Source organism: Macaca nemestrina, chromosome 13 (genome assembly GCF_043159975.1).
Source record: "Macaca nemestrina isolate mMacNem1 chromosome 13, mMacNem.hap1, whole genome shotgun sequence".
Taxonomy (NCBI): Eukaryota; Metazoa; Chordata; class Mammalia; order Primates; family Cercopithecidae; genus Macaca; species Macaca nemestrina.
In genome coordinates, this window is record NC_092137.1 from 16,136,774 (window position 1) to 16,154,367 (window position 17,594).

Here is a 17,594-nt window from a genome sequence, read left to right on the forward strand (position 1 = left end):
TTGCCAGATACGCATGGCGAGTCTGACACTGTAGTCCCCTCTCCCCTCTCCAAGATTTGCAATGTAGTCTACTGAGGACTCTGAGAAGTCTGCAGAAAAAAAAGACCCGTTTAATTTTGTTCAAACAATCATTTTCCAAACTCTTTTGATCACAGAGTCAGAATTTGGAGAAATCTCTAATTTCATGTGGCAAAACTGGTTTTCCCAGGACGCTATCTGGGAAATGCGGCACGTCCTTTCTAGGTCCAGTTTCCACACACACATACCAAACAGGTTCTATCTTTTTGGGAGAGTTATGGTGCACCTAAGACTCCCTTGCCCTTTTCCATGCTCTGCCTCCCTCAGGGACTGGACTCCACTCAGCCAGAATGCTAGAAGCCAGCTGGGCTCTGATCTGAGGCACCTGCACCCTGGAGAGACAGAGAAGACCTCAGGGCCTTTGCACAGCCTTCCAAACTGAGCACCCGCAAGATGAATGGATCTTTCATTTCTAATATTTATCCCCTCTCATTGCATAATACCTATGCCAGCAAACCACCATTTCTATTTTACCAAAGACTTCCCAGTGCACCCAAGGGGTGGGGGTGGGTAGTCCCACCGCACAGGTACCAGGCAATTGCATTACAGCATGACAAATACAGATATCTCTGGGCTCTTGGGAGAAACAGAGCCCTGTGTTTCCAGGTAGGTAGGCTTCCTAGAGGAGTTGACACTTTAACAGAGATTTAAAGGATTGGCACAAGCTATACGGAAGAGGAGGTGTGGGGTTGCATTTGAGGCCTGGATGGAACAAATGGTCAGAATTGTCAGAATTGGCTCTGGGTAGAACAAATGGTGGGGCAGAGGGTGAGACTGGGGAGCAGGAGGAAGCCAGCCCCGCAGGAGGCGGTGTGAGCTTCCTGTCCAGGGTCCTGAGGAAAGGCATCGAGGGACCCCCGGGAGCCATGGCAGGGCCTTCCTGTTAGAGCCTGTTGGCGATGATGGACTGTGGTGTGGAAGGATGCATGCCGGCCGCCGGCTGAGGCTGTGATCCACAGTGACAAGCACCCACCCAGGGCAGCAGCTTTGGGGCTCACGGCAGAGCCCCGGCCCTCGGCTCCAGTGGGATAATAGGGCGACATGACAAGCTCTTCGTGCTCCCTGGAGGCGTGGTGCTCCCCCTGGCTGGACGTCAGAACAAATTAAGGGCACTTGTCTCACAATCCCCACCTGGCCGGCAGCGTTGTGGGGCCGGCTGGCAGGGGAAATGTGTCACCAGCAGCATCTTGGACCTTGGCCATTGGCCTCAGAGCAAGAAAAGCTCTCTCTGCCCTGCCTGTTTAGTGAACAATGTACAGGAGTACAAGAGACTCTATGGCAACCAAAGACCTGTGTCAGGGTCATGGTTTGAGGTTTTCTGTGCTCACTAATGTGGAAAACAGAAGCCTCACGCTACATCAGCATCGCGGCTGGTTTACATAAGCAGTCGGAGGCCGCATAGAGCCAAAGCCGGAGCTGGGGCCGGGCAGCTCCACATCTTGCATTTGCATGTTGCTAAGTGTGCATGTGTGCATGATCTCATTTGACTTCACAATACCCTGTGACTCTGGGATTCCTTGTTATCCCCATTTTACAGACAAGGAAACCCTCTAGGTTCCAGGGAGGGGCAGGGACTTACCCAAAGTCTGATTCCAAGTTCAGTGCTCTCTCGAATTGACTAGATGTGGAAGCGTCTCAGAGCTTGGTGTAGCGTGAGCTGGTGGGCAGAGTCCCCTTTCCCACCAGTGTCTCCCTGAGTCCTGATGCCAGGAGGGCATGGCCCCCTAAGGTAGGGCATCTTGAATGCATCCTGGGCTGATTCTGGGGTCTGAGGACCAAATGGCTGGGAATGAAAGAGGGACAATGAGTTGGATGTCTTCATCCAGTGCTTGGAAGCTGTCCTGGAGTTACTACTGACAGTGCTGAAGAGTGGAGAGCCTCTGGGTTCCGGACAAACACCGGGACCCATGCTGTCCCTTCTTCCTGAAACCGCCTCTTCTCCTGTCCATGCATGAGGCTTCGCCCCTTCACGCTTGAGCTAGCATATCCTGTTATCTGCAAAGTGCCTTGAATCTCTCAACTGGGCTGGGTTGGGTGCCTCTACTCTGTCTGCTCACTTCTCTTGGAAACCCCTCCCACAGTGCTTATGCCACTCTCAGGTCACGGCTTCATTTGTACTTTTCATTGCATGAAGACAGAGACCTCGCATGGGCCCTCAGATGTGTCCCTAGCACCTAGTATTGTGCCTGGCACACATAAGGCTCAATGAATATTTGATGAATGAACAAAGGAAGAAATGAACAAATGAAAGATTTCACTCTCCAGTGGTAGAAAAATAGACCCTAGGGCTCAGGAAAGCTCTCTTCATGGCTGGGGCAGCTGGGCTGGTGGCTTTAATTACGGGTAAATCTGAGTGTTGGATGCCCTGAACTCAACTGAGGTTTGCAGTGGCTCCTGGCATCTGCCTGCCAGTATAAGCTTGTCAGGGTTCTGAGGCAAACAGTTATTTTGTTGAATTATGCAAAGAGTCAGGTTGTTGGAATTCCATGTAGATCTCAGCCAAAGCCTGGTGATGCTTTGAGAAGATGGAAATACAAAATGGAATTCAGAAACAACTATTTTTAAAAAGTAATATGTGTTTGCTATGGAAATTTTAGAAATGTGGTCATACACGAAGAATGAAATAAATAGGCTGGGCGCGGTGGCTCACACCTGGAATCCCAGCACTTTGGGAGGCTGAGGCAGGATCAGTTGAGGCCAGGAATTTGAGACCAACCTGGCTAACATGGTGAAACCCTGTCTCTACTAAAAATACAAAAAATTAGCAGGGCATGGTAGCTTCCACCTGTAATCCCAGCTACTCGGGAGGCTGAGGCAGGAGAATCTCTTGAACCCAGGAGGTGGAGGTTATAGTGAGCTGAGATCACATCACTGCACTCCAGCCTGGGCAACAGACCAATACTCCGTCTCAAAAAAAAGAAAAAACAAAAAGAAAAACAAGAATCAGTGAAATAGACAAAACGATTATCTCACCACCTAGTGGTATTGTGCATTAGTAGCTGTGACCACCTGTGAACCTTTCTTTGATTCCATGTGGCCCCTCCACATGGTCTCTCCAGCACCGTGGCTTTAGGGTAGCCAGACTCCTCCCGTGGCGGCTCAGGGCTCCAAATGTCCAGGTCCCAGTAAACAGACCCAGGTGGAAACTGAAGTCACTCAGACTCATTTTTGCCAGATTTCATTGCTGGAGGCAGTTAGGTAGCTCCACCCAGGTTCAAGGAGAGGGAGTATGAATCCAGTATAAGGAGAGTTTACCAGATGGGATATGAAATACATTGATGTGCTCATCTTTGGAAAAGATGACTTGTCACAATTAAATCTCAGTGTTTATTATTACACTGTTAATTGAAGCCAATGTTATTTCAATTAGGAGTCCTTTATTTATTTATTTATTTATTTATTTTTTGAGACGGTGTCTTGCTCTGTTGCCCAGGCTAGAGCGTAGTGGTGCAATCTCAGCTCACTGCAACCTCTGCCTCCCGGTTTCAAGTGATTCTCCTGCCTTAGCCTCCTGAGTAGCTGGGATTATGGGTACACACCACTGTGCCTGGCTAATTTTTGTATTTTCAGTAGAGACAAGGTTTCACCATGTTGGCCACGCTGGTCTCGAACTCCTGACCTTGTGATCTGCCTGCCTTGGCCTTCCAAAGTGCTGGGATTACAGGCGTGAACCACCGCGCCTGGCCTGAGTCCTTGATTGTTGCACTGAAGTCAAAAAAGAATTCTTGGCCAAACGATGTATAAGCACCTTACATTGTGTGGTGTTTCTCAGGTACCAAAAATCTTAGCAGAACTCATTTCATTCAGTGCTTACAATTTCCTGGTAGGGATCATCAACCCCATTTTACAGTGATGGAAACAAGTCTAGAAGGGAATTAACAAAGATTTCTTCAGTGTCAGCAACTGATGGAGCTGGAGGTAGATCTAAATAGCTTGTTTCAAACCCAGAATTCTCTCCTCTACTCCAGGTAACACCACTTGTGCGCAAAATCCACCTGGGAGCCACAGTCTAGCCTTAGGAAATTGTAAAACGGATGCAGGGAGTGAAATTTCCTTTTTAATGTTTTAACTTTAGCTTGGCCTTCTGCCTCTGACTCTAGAATGGTTTGTACTGAGTAAATATTAACCCAGGGCTCCATGGCCAGTGTTTTATGAGCTGGTGGAATGCCCCACAGCAGGGGCTGGGGAGAGAGGAATTGGTTGGCCCCACATTGAAGATGGCACCTGATGCTTGGGTCAGCAAATGTCTGAAAGGCTTTGCAGCTTGCTGGGCAGCCCAGGTGGGAACTTATCTCTTGGTGAAAGCATCAGGAATCCCCCAGTCCCTCAGGAAACCCCGATCCCTCAGAATAGATCAGATGATGGCCAGAACTTGTATTAGTCCATTTTCACACTGCTGATAGAGACATATCTGAGACTGGGTAATTTATAAAGAAAAAGCGATTTAATGAACTCACAGTTCCAAGTGGTTGGGGAGGCCTCACAATCATGATGGAAGGCAAAGGCACGTCTTACATGGCAGCGGCAAGAGAGATTGAGAGAACCAAGTGAAAGGGGTTGCCCCTTAGAAAACCATCAGATCTTGATCGTGATCAGTACCATGAGAACAGCAGGGGGAACCTGCCACCATGATTCAGTTATCTCCCATCCGGTCCCTCCCAATTATGACAGCTACAATTCAAGATGAGATTTGAAGCCAAACCATATCAGGACTCTTTAAAAACCTCTGTAGGCCTTCAGCATTCTTTTTTTTTTTTTTTTTTTTTTTTGAGATGGAGTTTCGCTCTTGTTGCCTGGGCTGGAGTGCAACGACGTGATCTTGGCTCACTGCAACCTCCACCTCCAGGGTTCAAGCAATTCTCCTGCCTCAGCCTTCCAAGTAGCTGGGATTACAGGCATGCGCCACCACACCGGATAATTTTGTATTTTTAGTAGAGACGGGGTTTCTCCATGTTGGTCAGGCTGGTCTCAAACTCCCAACCTCAGGTGATCCACCTGCCTCGGCCTCCCAAAATGCTGGGATTACAGGCGTGAGCCACCATGCCCAGCCTAGCATTATTATTTTTGGAGACCCTGCCCAACATCACAGCAAATATGTTATGATATACTTACATTGCACATCATGTTATTTATTTATTTTTGCTTTAGAAAAAGCTTAAGCCAGGCTGGGCGCGGTGGCTCAAGCCTGTAATCCCAGCACTTTGGGAGGCCGAGATGGGCGGATCACGAGGTCAGGAGATTGTGACCATCCTGGCTAACAGGGTGAAACTCTGTCTCCGCTAAACAATACAAAAAAACTAGCTGGGCGAGGTGGCGGGCGCCTGTAGTCCCAGCTACTCGGGAGGCTGAGGCTGGAGAACTCCTCCGCCGGTAGGCGGAGCTTGCAGTGAGCCGAGATGCGGCCACTGCACTCCAGCCTGGGTGACAGAGCGAGACTCCGTCTCAAAAAAAAAAAAAAAAAAAAAAGGAAAAGCTTAAGCCTGGTGGGTGGCACATACCTGTAGTCCCAGTTACTCAGGAGGCTAAAGTGGGAGGGTCGCTTGGGCCCGGGAGTTGGAGGCTGCAGTGAGCTGTGATTGTGCCACTGTGCTCCATCCTGGGTGACAAGAGAGACATCATCTCTATTTTTTTTTTAAGTTTAAAAGAAATTTTATAATTTTACCTTTGAAATTATTTGGCTATAGATACTTTACTTTCACAGGAAGTTCTGAAGTTTTTCTCAGTCTATTTGGGTACTCATGTAAAGTAATGAAATATAATCAACAAACTTTTTGAATGTAATGATATTTTCATGAATGACAAATTCATCAATTAGGGAAGTGGTGTATGAAAGAACTTTACATTTCTCAGACATTTGACTTACCATTCATCTGCTTTGACCTTGCAGTTTTCATTTTGTATTGTAGGGCCAATCTTTTTTTTTTTTTTTTTTTTTTTTTTTTGGCAGAGTCTTCCTTTGTCACCCAAGCTGGAGTGCAGTGGCGCCATCTCGGCTCACTACAACCTCCACCTCCCAGGTTCAAGTGATTCTCCTGCCTCAGCCTCCTGAGTAGCTGGGACTACAGGCACCTGCCACCACACCCAGCTAATTTTTATATCTTTAGTAGAGACGGGGTTTCACCATGTTGGCCAGGCTGGTCTCAAATTCCTGACCTCAAGTGATCTGCCTGCCTAGGCCTCCCAAAGTGCTAGGATTACAAGCGTGAGCCACTGCGCCCAGCCCAGGGCCAATTATTTTTTGTTTTCAGATCTCAAATAATTTTGCAGGACTCTAAAGAGCTGATAACCCAGTCCTGTAGCTCTAGTGCCTAACAGACAAGATGATTCTGATTGTAATTATGCTGGTGTTTCCTTGAAAAAAGAGCCCCAAAGTCTCTATAGTTGTGTCTCCAAAGTGGCAAAGTGGAAGACACATAAAGCAATCACTCCCCATAACGAATTGTCTTTTCAAGTGTGTCACTTACACTGCTCCGCTGCTGCTCAGCCCATGGAGCATACTGGGCAGGGATAATTACCAAATAATTCTGGAGGCTCATGGCTTTGAAATACCAATGAGGCAGAGAACCTGATGGTGGAAAAACTCCTCCAGAGAAGAAAATAGGCCATAGATGGGACTTGCCTAAGTCTTCCTTAGGGAGTGGGAAAGAGAAGGGAGCTCACACTGCCAAAAACCCAACACAACCCATGGTGTACTGTAGATTTTAGGAATTTCATTTGTCCCTCTGATATCTTTTCAAAGTGAAGATTCACTCCATTCTACAGAATAGACCACTGAGGCTCAGAAAGGCCAATACTTGACCCCAGTGATATAGGGACAAGACCTCGGACCTGCCTAATTCTAAGGCTCTGCTTTGTCTTCCTGCCATTGTGGATGGACAGAAGTGCATGTCATTTTTAGAGGAAATTAGTACTATGCTGTGTAGTTTGTGCTTGGAATACCAGCAGGATTAAGGAAATTGCAGGACCGATACCTTTTAGAATTTTCCATTTGCAAAAGCCACAATCCTGTAACCAACACCCCATAACAAAAACTTAAGATGAAAGAGCCAGAGAGAAGCAAATTAAAGGCTTGGAAAGATGCAATCAAGTCTTTGTCTAGAGTAGTGGAGCCAAGAACCTGGTGGCTTTACTCAACAGGTATTCATTGAGCACCTACTCTATGCAGGAGGCCCTGAGAGATGATAACCTCTCAGTCTCTTTTCTTTTTTCCTTTAAATAGAGATGGGTTCTCGCTATGTTAACCAGGCTGGTCTTGAACTCCTGGACTCAAGTGATTATTGCCGGAACTCCTGGCCTCCCAAAGTGCTGGGATTACAGGTGTGAGCCACCATGCTTGGCCAACCTCAGTCTTAAGTCCTCTGTTACATATAGACACCAAGGCACAGTGGAGAGAGAGGGGGCAGGAGAGTTGGCCTATGACACAGAACACTGGAATTCTCAAACTTTCCACTCCCTGGCTGTGTGGCCTTAGGCAAATGATGCATCTCTGAGCCTTAGTTAACTATTTGGTAAGATACAGGTGACCATTCTTGCTCATGGCCTGTGATGTCTACCTCATGGGCCTGTGATGTTCTCCCAGATCCCTGGTAAACAGGTGTGTGGAGAATCCTCATTATGGCTCTCCCTAGAGTAGGCCCTTTTAGAGGGCAGGAGTGTCTGTCTCTGTCTTCAGCACAGGCCTGGCAGAGAGCACGTGGGCCCTTGTGAGTATGGGAATCAATCTCTCAAATCTTAGCCGAAATACAACATTTGTCAGGATCTTCCTGCTCTGTTCACACTTTACACAAGAATCCAACCTCATGTGGCACTGACCAGGGCTCCCTTCTTTGAATGTGCAGAAGATGCTTCATTAAAGGTCAACTTTGTTTGCAAAATAACTTTATGGCTCTTTCTGTAAAAGCTGAAGGACTCCAGTGGTCATCTCGCTGAAAAGGAAGTTTCTTCCCTAGCAGCTGAGTCTTCACAAATAATATTCTCTTTCAATTCACAACGCAGATTAGGCAAGGATGCTTTGTAATTCCCAGGACCACAGAATCCTGGACTATCAGGTCTGAAAGGGCCCTTGGAGGTCACATATTCTTATTTCTTTATTTTATAGATGAGTTGGCTGCAGAGTGCAGAGGAACTTGCTCCAGGTCATAGATCAGGGCTGGTCTTACAGTTATGTCTCCTTCCTTCAGCTTGATGAAAACTGTTCTCTTGGGACTTCTCTGGAGCAAAGCCGGTGGTCCTCCTTGGATACGGCGAGCCACCAAGCTGGGCTCTGAAGCAGGTGGACAAGTTCAGGGCCCCCTGTTCTGATGGGCTCACAGTCACTCCGAGGCTTTTGCAAGTGTTTTTCTGGTGCAGGGCTCTGCACTGGCCCTCCAGAGAGAGACACAAAATGGCTGCTTTCGCAGACGCACTCATGGCTGGAGTGGCCATCAGCCGAAATGGCCCTGATGTGCTTCTCAGAGTGTGTGGATAGACCTCCCTTCCTCCTCCAGCCATGAACTCACAGGGCCATGGGAGAAGACGGGTGTCCTGCGGGTCAGGGCTGAGAACAGTGGCTGACTGATGGCGACAAGGGCAATCCTGAGTGGCCTGCACAGCCCCTTGATCTGGAACCCAGAGGAGTTTTTGGCTGCAACAGCAGATTAGTGAAACTCCCAGATGGCATCTCCAAACCGGGAGTTGGAGGCAAAAAGGCCTGGACTTCCTTCCTCTTTCACTAAAACAGGTCTGGAGAATGAGGTCCTTGCACTGTAATTATACTCTGGCAGGAAACAAATAACGAAGACATTTTTCTAAGTGAGGAAGGAAGGAAAACATCCAAGGCTCTGGGGATCCTTCAGCTTCTGCTCTTGCGGCATTGGAATGATAAGAACAGCCATCTACTCTTCAATCTTTGCCAGGCCCCATGAGGTAGGTATTTTCCACCTTAGTCTATAGACGCAGGAATGGTGGGTGGCCCACAGCTGCAGTGCTGGTCAGTGGTGTCACAGAGCTGGGACTGAATTTGTACTTGGGCCCAACTCAGAAGCCCCGCAGGTCTTTCTGCCCCCTCCACTGTTATGTGGAGTGGGCACTGTCTCTTATGAGCTCAGCGTAGTCACAGTTGCACAGGGATGCCCAACGAGGGAGGCTGAAGTTCACCCTTCACTTTCCCTGGCACCTTGAGTGCCTGGGTGCGTTTCTGCATCTGACCAGAGGAAAGGGCTCCTGTTCCTTCCTACAAAAGTGCCGTCTGTCCACAAGCCATGCCCCCTGGGGCTGCACCCACCCCACGGGGGCACCTTTTGTCTAGTTCACACGAAGGGAACAAATAGGCTAGTGGTGGCCTTATATTAGCTGTTGTCAATTGAACTTCTCTGGGCCTGATTTTTTTTCTCCTGAGAAGTGAGGCTCTTAGGATGCTTTCTTACTTACAAAGTAAGTGTTGGGGCTGCAGGACCCGTGAGATGTTGGCAGATGTTTGTAGGCTGGCGTGTGTGTGTGCAAATCCCTGCTTAGACTCCTGTCTCCCTGGGCTCACGGTACTTCTACTGGTCATCCCAGTTCCTGGGTTGGGGTTCACCCAATACAGGCTGCCTCAACCTGAACTTTGCAGTGATGGGTTGGTGAGCAGGCTCTCACCACAGGGCTTCCAGGGACCACCAGTCTCTGGTGTAGGCATACACTAGGAGGAAGGGATTGAGCAGCCAGCGGCCCTGTGCCCTGTAAGGACCCATGGTGCACCCCCACTGCAGCCACTCTGGGGATGGGCCCTTACCCACCTCTTTCTCACTGCCCGGCTTATGTAAATGTCCCTGGCCTCTTCTTGGCCCAGCAGATTCCTGTTCTGCTTCCTCTGTCCCATGCTGAGCACACAGCATGGAGCACAGCCCTGGGCACACAGTAGGCGCTCTGCCCTGCTCCCTGAACTAGTGGTCAGGTGAATGAGTCCTGACTTTGCTCTGCCATTGCTGGGCTGTGTCCATTGGATTGCTCCCCCTTTCCCACAGGCCTGGGCCCATTAAGCTTCCATCTTCTCTCACCTGGTTATCGCCCGGACTTGGGAGTTCTCGGCTGGGAGGTCTTGGGAGGTCGGAGGTGTCCCAGCTTCCCCCTAGGCAGAGCCCCTGCAGGTCATGTTTAGGGAAACCCCCACACGCAGAGGGGCATTGTCTCAGTGGGTTGAAAAGGCCACTTTCCTCCAGCTCATTGATCAGATCCCAGGGAACAGTGGGGAGCCTGAGCCCAGGGGCCGAGGCATCATGAGGGACTGGGGCTTCTGAGAGCCTTTATCTCAGCACAGGAGATAAGACTCCAGTGGCTGCAGGAGCCATAAAGCAAGGAGGGGCTGGCAGTTGAGGATCCCGGGGAGCCGGGCTTTGAACTCTGCCCTCCGGGGGGTGGGAAGCCTTTATGGTGGGGCTGCTCTGGGGCCGAGGTGGCAGCAGAACCATTACAGGAGAAGAGTCCCCAGAGCCGGCCCCCTGGCACCCAGACTGCACGGTGAGACAACGGAGCCCGGAGAGGTGGGACCAGCGGCGGAAACAGCACTCCATCCGGGCTTTATTGACTTGTAAACGGCACCATTAAAGAGGAAGGCCTCACCTTGGCTGGAAGCAGCTGTGTGCACTGCCGTAAATCTAGGGCGAGCTCCGAGGCTGCAGCCGGGCCTGGCAAATGCCAAGCATGTCCTGGGCAGAAGGGGGTGCAGGCCAGGGATCCCCACCACACCCAGCCCCTAGCTCCACTGAGGCACTGAGTGTGGGAATTTATAAGAAGGATGTTTACCAGGGGAAATATCAGTGGCGAATTAGACTTCGCAAATAAAACTTTTCAAACTTTTTCTTTTCCACCTTTTTTTTTTTTTTTAAGAGAAGGGATCTCACTTTGTTGCCCAGGCTTGTCTCGAACTCCTGGACTCAAGCAGTCCTCCCGTTTTGGCCTCTTGAATGCTAGGATTACAGACTTGAGGCACAGCACCCAGGTATCCAAAAAAATATTTTTTAAAAAGAGGAAAATTTCTAGACATCTTTGAGTCTCCATTTGTAAAGTCAGCGCAGAAAGAAGGACATTGAGAAGCTGAGGCTTAGAGTGGCCTGCAGAGGAGTGAGCGGAAGTCCATCGCGGCTTCTTGCTCATAGTGTGTCCAGGACTAGCTCCTGAGAAGCCCAGGTCTCAAGGTTTTTTTTTTTTTTTTTTTTTTTTTTTAACATAAAGAAGGAACATGATACCAGCTCTCAAAGGTTGGCTATGATGAGCGAATGGGATGAACATAGAACCCCTCACCAGTGGGAGGTGCTCGACAAGTAAATTTTCTTTCTCCTCCGATTGACAACAAAACAAAATGGAAATTTGAGATCTTGGCCCTCTTTCCGTTTTGTTCCCATGGAATTAGCTAACCTTGCACAACAAAAGAGTCGACTGCTAGCTGCCCAGGGGCAGGGACAGCCCTGCCTGGTTCACTTTGGTAGGCTTCGTTGTTAGGTAGGAAGCTGGTGTAGAATTCTGAGAATGTTTTCTACAAATGTTGGGTGAATAAATAAAACAGGAGACCAAGAAAAAAGAAGGAAAGAAAGAGTGGAAGGAAAGGAGGGTGGAAGGAAGAACACAAGGTCCCTTTTCCTCTGGACAAAGTCCGGAGTTTTTGGAAGAGAAGGAAACGAGAAGCAACATTTGCCGCCTCCCGCTGTGAGCCCAAATGTTAGAAAACTTACTTCTCACAACCACCAGGAGGGCCCTGAGGATAATTGCCCAAGCTCTGCTATTTACTTATTAACCAATAAGTAAATCTGTCTTCTGGGCAAGTTATTTGCTCAGTGGGTGAATAAGTTCTTTGTGCCCCTGTCTTCTCCTCTAAAATGGTGAGAATTAAATGAGATAATAAGTGTAAACCCATTACACAGTTACTGGCAAATACTAAGTGCTCGATACATGTTGGATATTGTTTTGCTTCACGATGGAGTAACAGGTTAAGTAGCTTGGCTGATTCACAAATCTGAGAAGCACGTGGCCGGATTCCCACTTTGCTTCGAAAGCTCACACCAGTTCTCCTGGGTCTGCAGCTGTTGAGGCATCACAAGGAGTGGTTTGTGGAATCTCCACTCCGCGTGGTCTCAGAATATATTACTAGACAGAACTACTAAAAGGAACTCTTTACGGGACATAATTTTTAGGCTGAGCTGCTGGAAAGGGTTAAATGGGCCACTGGGATTCTTATCTTTGTCTGAGGGATTCCTTCATTCATTAAATAACAAACAGATAAATAAACAAACAAAGCCAAAAGGAGGTAAGATCCTTAATGCTTACAGAGCACTTACCCAGCCCAGCCTGAGCCAGGAGCTGCAGGAAGCTCAAAGCTCTAGGACAGGGTGCCTCACCTCCCAGTCTCCAGGGACTTAGTATTTGCCAATCACTGCTTGTCACAAGTAGGACATCCTTAGTGCTGTGCGTTGGTGGGAATCAGTTTCTTATCATATAACAAGGAGGCTGGATGGTCAGTGGCATTTTTCACCATCTAGAATTCTCGAACGATTCACAGTGAGAGATCTCAATCCAGGAACTACCGTGGTCCCTCTGCATCTGGGATTTCAGCCTAGCCTTTGTAGGTGCTTGAGTATTTTGGATCGAATGCTTAGATAGCTGTCAGGGCAAGGCACTGTTCTGTATGTCCACACATACTAACTTATTTAATACTCACCTCACTTCCACTCCTTTACTGTCAAGGAACTGAGACACGAAGTTTAAGCCCACACAGCCAGCATGTGGTGAAGAATTTGACTCTGCACAGCCTGGCGGCAACGTCGGTGCCATGCTATACTGCCTCCCTGCAAAACGGACCCCAGCAAAATGGAATTCAGTTTACAAAGCGATTATTCATCTTCCAAGGAGGGAGAGAGTGAAGGAGCTAAAGACAGAGGGAGAGAAGAAAGAAATGCAGAACAGGGAGGGGAAACGGGGGCTCCTCCCTTGTAGCACCTGAGACACGCGATCTCTCTGCCTGTTCCTTCCTCCAGCACCCAACCCCCTCTGCGCGCAACTTCCTGATAATCCCACTAAGAATTCCAAGCAGGTCTCACTGCTTCTTGGAAAGTAGCCGGCAGAGGCCCACACCCTGAGCCTGCGAGTCCGGTTCTGAGTCCTGACACCAGCAGAGAACGCTCCTGGGAGGGGCCGGGCTTCCCATTCCCCTGAGTCTGGGCCCAGGCCTGCCACATTCCATTCTTCAGGTCTTAAAAGCCTCCTATTCTTTTACAAATCACTGGTTCAGACCTAAATTATCCAGATAATTGAGCCGCCTGGCCCGTCATTTTGTTGGCATAGACACCATTTATGTGTAATCTGAGAATATTCTATCTGCCGTGGAGTTTCTTCCAAAGGCATTATTTCTAACCTTCTTTAAGAAACAACTTTCCTGTTGCCATGGAGATCATCTTTTGGCTAATTTTATCAGGCTCAGGAGCCAGGCTGGAAGCAGCTCTCTCCTGTCTCCCAGGTTCTCTAGTTTGTAGAGTCCCAGGTTGTCTGTCAAACGAGGCTCTCGGATCTCAGCAGCCAGCGCATGAGACAATTCAGATGATAGCTACATTTTGGTTTGGAATTTTAAAAGCCTTGACATCATCTGCACAGGCATTTTTGATTTGTTTTAATGAGAAAACGCATACAGTAAAGATTCAGAGCTGATAAATTTCATAAATGCATGCTCTCTGGAACCTGACTGTGAGGAAACTGTTAAAATGAGAAGTTTCTGAGCTAGCAAAGACTTTAGAAAATTCAGAAAGAGGAAAAGGCATTGCGTGGGCACCAAGCCTTTCGCTGCCCTGAGGTGTACTAGGGGAATTGGGGAATGGAGCCTGCAATCTGCCTCTTTCCAGCTATCTGGGGATAATTAAATTGCTTCAGCGCTTCGAGGGACTGCAAGGGTCATCTCTTTTAAAACTCTCATTTTATAAATTGGGAAATTAATCCAAATTCTCTGGAGTTAGACTTGGTTCTTGGGAGGGTTTGTAACCAAAGTCTCTGGACTTGTGGTCACTTGGGATAAAATCCAAAAGAAATCCTCCCAGGCTGGACCAGGCACAGCTGCCTCCAGACTCTGAGGCACTCACAGCTCCCGTGCAACCTGCTTTTCTCACCTCCGTGTCTTTGCACATTCTACCTCCCGCTCTTTGGAATGCATTTCCACTTTGGTACCGTCTTGGACAGTTTTCCCTAGCCTTCAAAACTCACCTCAAGTGTCACCTTTTCAGGAATTCTCTAGTCTGGGTCGAGTTGTCTTATGAAGCCCTCACACTGTGCAATTATTTGCACATGTGCCATTTTGTCTACTGGACTGGGAGCTCTGTGGGGATCGTGTTCTAGTCACCTCAGAGTTCTGGTGCATAGGACAGCACCTAGCTTGGAGGAAACACTGAATGTTTGAAGAAGTCAATAATCTCAACAGTTAACATCGGAGAACCTACTAAGCACAGGTATTGTATTAATGTATTAGGTTACTTAATATGAAGTGATATTAATATTAGACGGTTGATACCTCCTAAGATTAGTGGGAATGTTAAGTGAGCTAATACATTAATAGCTAATACATTGTTTGTGAAGGAAACTGAGGCATAGCAAAGAAACTTGCCAAAGGCCACCCAGCTAGACAGTATTGGAACCAGGATTCAAACTTTGGCGATTTGTGTCCAGATTTTTCACTTTTAACAGTTATGGGCTCAGGATATGCTACCCCAAAATATGGCACCTTGGCATTTTAGAAAACACCAGAAGCAGGGAAGTCTTCCTGACCTTCTGCCATTCTCCCCTGAAGCAGGCCAGAAAGAATTCTCTGACCTTCCTCTAAAGTGGGTCCAGAGGGATCCTCCTCATACCCAGAAGAAAGGAATGAAGACACAGAGACACAGAGAATAATCTGGATAAATGGGTCTCACTAAGATCCCTGCCACTGCAGTTTATTCACATTATTTTTAATTTTTATTTTTATTTTATTCGAGACAGAGTTTTTGCCCTTGTTGCCCAGGCTGGAGTGCAGTGGTGTGATCTCAGCTCACTACACCTCCCAGATTCAAGCAATTCTCTTGCCTCAGCCTACCGAGAAGTTGGGATTACAGGCATGCACCACCACACCTGGCTAATATTTTTGTATTTTCAGTAGAGACAGGGTTTTACCATGTTGGCCAGGCTGGTCTCAAACTCCCGACCTCAGGTGATCCGCCTGCCTCGGCCTTCCAATGTGCTGGGATTACAGGCGTGTGCCACTACACTGGCTGATTTTTATATTTTCTGTAGAGACAGGGTTTCAGCTTCTTGACCAGGCTGGTCTGAAGCTCCTGACCTTAGGTGATCTGCCCACCTTGGCCTCCCGAAGTGCTGGGATTACAGGCGTGAGCCACCATGCCCGGCCGGCTTGTTCACATTAGATCAGAACATTTTGTCCTTCAATCTCACTTCGGGATGACTGTCCATAAAAATACAGTTCTCCTGGTTTCTTTGGGTCTTCATTTCTGAAGGCTTTGTGTCATGTAAAACTTACATAAATTTGTACGTTTTTCTCTTGTCAATCAGTCTTTTGTTATCGGTGCCTCAGCTATGACTCTTGTGATGGGTGAGGAAAGGTATCCTTTTTTCCCTCCTGTAACAGGTATTCTAGATGCCTCTTGGATCAGTGAGCAGCCCTAGAGTGCGGTATAAACCACTATTTTGTAGCTGAGGAAATGAACGCGATGGTAAGATGCCTCTTCCCAGGTCACGTGGGCAGTGAGTGATGGAGCTGGATTCAAGCTGGAATGTCTGACTTCAAAGTTGATTCTCTTGCCGCTTCACTCTACTGTCTGCAACATTAAGTATGAAATTATGTGGCACTGACCACAAATGTTGTAGAGACCACTTCTCTTGTGAGGCTTTCTAATTTTCTCTTATGATTTCTATTTAAAATACTTCAATTCTGGGATCACTCCTACTCTCTAGCACAGAAAACCCCAAAGCTTATCTCTTCTTTATTCCTCTGAGACGTGTAACAAGTGTCAGGGTGACAGAAGGCCGTTCTCTCCATCGCGGGGGACCTTTCCTGGCACCAAGATTGGGAGCAGATGGTTTTTATCTTAGTTCTGTTTCTTCGATTTAAATAATACATGAATGGGTCATTTAACTTGAACTTTTCAATCAAATGAATACATGGAAAGGAACCGAACTCTCTTCACTCAAGAGACAAAGATGCTGATGCCTACTTGTAGAGATGATACCTGCAGCAGTTAAATACTTGCAATGTGTCCTTGGGATGTGATCTTCTTCCTCAGCAGGAGGTTGGGCATTTCCTCTAAACTAGAAGCAGAAGGCTGGCCGGAGGCACTGTCGGTCTTGGCCTTGCCATTGGTGCCACCACCTCGTGGCGGCTCCGTGTGTTCAGGTCAGGCTCGTTACTGTGTGCAGCAGAATGGTACGTTTCATGCTGCCACCCTTACTTGTATATGTACAGCTTACGAAGACAAGATTGACATGCTCATGGCCTCGGCCGCAAGGTCTTGGAGCTACGCTGACCAGAGCATCTTTTTGGTAAATCCTCAATTTGTCCCAGTGGTCACATTCCTGCCATCTGCTCTAGCCTCTAGCTCTCAATGTTTCCCTGAGTCTTTAATTTCAGCCTATGAAAGGGGTCCCTGTCAGACTGACTGGCCAGGGGGCAGATTTCAATACATACGGTCCTATGGCTGCCTTTGATTCTCCCGCATCAGACTTCCCCTTTGTTGCATCACTGATGCAGAGGTAGGTACAGCTCCGCATCAGGTGCAAATGCTGGAACCAACCTTCAATGACATGCCCCAGCTGCAAAGCCGGATGGGGCTTTTATATCCTTAAATCTGCAGTGGTCTTGAGTGCATGGGCACTTGCCCAGCCAATCTTTTGTTTTTCTTTCTCTGAATTCCGGGAGCACATATTCAGGCTCTGTTCCACTTGGTATGTTCTGATTTGTCTCCCATTTCTCCCGGTAAGGGTCACGTTCCTCTTGGGCCATGAGACACCCCAGGCAGTGACTTTGTGTCATCCTCTCTGAGTCCTCTGTGCCTGACAGGGAACCCGGTGCAGGATGAGTGCTCAGAATGTACTTGGTGAATGAATGAATAAATGGATGGTAAAACAAGGGACGATAATGGCAGGTTCTCTTTTTCATTTCAAAGCTGAACTTAATGAAAACTAGGTCTTTATTCAATAACTTTTAATTGGAAGCCTTTAAAAATTTGGAATGAAGCCCCAAGGTCGTGGGTGTGCCGTTTTGTTTCGCTTATTATTCTTTTTTTTTTTTTTGGTGGGGGAGAATTATTTAGTTTGGCTTTCTTGTGTGCATTGGTTGCCTTTCTGCTTGCTTTAATTCAGCTTCCATTTGGGATGTGACTCCTTTAGAAAGTGCTAACTTCTGAGCTACTGGAAGAAGTCCACACCAAAAGCCTGGATGTCTGGGTTCGAATTTCACTCTGCTGACATCAAGGTGGCCTTTGGGACAATCATTTCTCCCCTCGGCATGTTATTGATTTATCTATTCGTAAATCTCT

General features: G+C 47.8%; 1 long non-coding RNA gene across 1 annotated transcript; it reads right to left on the reverse strand.

Annotated features, from left to right (window-relative positions):
• Window positions 1-1,663: 1,663 nt before the first annotated feature.
• On the reverse strand, window positions 1,664-16,731 carry LOC139358018 (uncharacterized). The gene is made up of 3 exons (XR_011612220.1): window positions 15,217-16,731; window positions 12,749-12,875; window positions 1,664-1,861 (listed from the first exon to the last, which is right to left on the reverse strand). It is a non-coding gene; the product is annotated as an uncharacterized lncRNA (long non-coding RNA).
• Between the last annotated feature and the right edge of the window lie 863 nt (window positions 16,732-17,594).